This window comes from Montipora foliosa, chromosome 12 (genome assembly GCF_036669935.1).
Source record: "Montipora foliosa isolate CH-2021 chromosome 12, ASM3666993v2, whole genome shotgun sequence".
Lineage (NCBI taxonomy): Eukaryota > Metazoa > Cnidaria > Anthozoa > Scleractinia > Acroporidae > Montipora > Montipora foliosa.
Window position 1 is genome coordinate 13,975,110 of NC_090880.1, and position 2,354 is coordinate 13,977,463.

The window sequence follows — 2,354 nt, forward strand, 5'->3', positions numbered from 1 at the left end:
CAACAGCTTTATTCAAATCGATGGGCAATTACTACCCAAAACAACCATGACCGGAACATAAAGTCTCCGTCATCACAAGTGCCAGACACTGGCCGTCACTGAATAAGTGCACCCACTAAGATGATTTGTTTTGAGGCAAATGGCTTTTCCTTGTCTTTCTCATCTGCAATTTCATGGTGAATTGCATTAACCAACTCAAAAATATGTTTACTTGACATTTCAGCCTCATCCCAGATGACTACATCAGCTGCCTTTATTCGAGACACACAGTGAGGTATTGAGCTTGACCTTGCAACCACCTTGTCTGCCGGCAGGTCTGCTGAGTGCAATCCATAATGTGAGTGCACAGTAGTTGATTTTACATTGTCACCATATACTGAACAAGAAATACCACTAGAACACAAAACAATCACTTTTCTTCCACGACTTCGTAAGGCATGCACTAGCCCATTGACAACAAAAGACTTCCCAGTCCCTGCTTGACCAGAAAGGAGTAAGTTATGTTCTCTAACAGCACATCTCAGAATCTGCTGCTGTTCAACTGTAAAACTGAAAATCGTAACATAAAAACAATGCTATAGAACTGTAACAATATTGCTTAACATTGGCTATCATTGTAAACGGTGACGTCAGTTAGTCTCATTTTGAAGAATAAAACGTGTGCTCTTGTTGAACCGCCATTATCCACTTCGTCTTCTTCATCTTCGGTTTAATACTTTGATAATAATTGTTTCATGGTGGCAGTGGGAAAACAAAAAACACAATGACTGATTCTAGCAGTCAAGCTTCTGGAACGCACGCTTCAGCTTCGGCCTTTCAAAGGTCACAAGTTCCTCCTCTGCAACCTCTAGAAATCGAAGGCGATCGGGCTGACAACTGGAAAATCTGGAAACAACGATGGGATAATTAATGTATTATCACAGGCTTAAACAGCCAGCCAGAAGACTACAAGTGCGCTATTTTACTGCACACGATGGGAATAGAAGCTTTGCGACTTTACAATGGCATGAAATTCTCCGAAGGTGAGGACAGAAATAAAATGGCGGATGTTCTAGCCAAATACGATCAGCACTTTCTTGGCCAAACACAGGAATTCTTTTAACGTTTTCAGTTTAACCATAGAGATCAAGCCTCTGGCGAGTCAGTCGATGATTATCTTTCAGTTCTGCAAAACATGGCCAAAACCTGTGGTTTCTGTGACTGCATGCGAGACTTGTTAATAATGGGCCGCCTACTCTTAGGAATCTCGGTGGACAAAACACGTGAAGAACTCCTCTCTACTCACGATCTGACTCTTAATAAAGCTATTGAAATCTGTCGGGGAATGGAAGCTGCTTCTCTTCACATGAAGGCTCTGAAGAATGAAGAAATCAACAAGGTCAAGGATATTTCGAGAAAGACAAAGAAGTCAGCCCCAAGCAAACTCCAGCACAAGAAGCCTCCCCAGAGTGATGAAAGAATTCTGTAAAGAAGAAATGTCTATTCTGCCTCCAATTTGATGTAATGAAAAAAGAAATGTGCCCTGCTTGGGGAAAGACCTGTGCATCCTGCGATGAAAGAAATCACTTTAAAGCTTCAACGAAATGTAAACACCAAGGTGTCAACCCTTTGGGCGACGGTTACTCCTCCGACTCATCCGTAAGCAGCACTGGGACAATCAGCACTGTAACAGCTCTTGAGAGTGAACTTGTGAATTCAGTAAGTCCTGGAAACCAGCTTATTTTCTGCGAAATGAAGGTAAACAAAAGACTTCTCAAAATGCAAATCGACAGTGGGGCTACAGTTTGTATTTTTTCAAAACAATTCCTGAGGGATCAGCATGCTATCCGTCCTGAGAGGGTCCATCTCAGATGTGGAACAAAACCTCTATGCCCGCTCTTGGCAAGTGTAAAGTGAAAGTCAAGAACCCCACTACGAAGAAAGCGTACAAGGTGGACTTCGGCATTGTTAACGACCACCTCACACCTCTCCTCAGTGGTACCACCGCACAGAAGATGAATCTCATAAGTGTTCATTATGACCTGTTTAAAGCAGTTAATGCTGTCAACCACGAAAATCAACACTTCAAACAGTTTTCTGACGCTTTTAAGGACACCCCTGGTACCCTACCTGGAAAGAAGGTTCACTTGACATTGATTGAAGGTTCCACTCCTGTAATCCGTTGTGCACACACCCTGCGTGAATCTAGAAAACAAGTTGTCAAAGATGAACTCCAGCGTCTTGTGGATCATTGTACCTGTCGACGAACCCACTGACTGGGTGAGTCAAATGTCTGTTGCTGAAAAGAAAACTGGAATTCGTATCGAACAGATGAGGAACACGATTCACGTGTCCATACCTTCCTCAACTGCTGT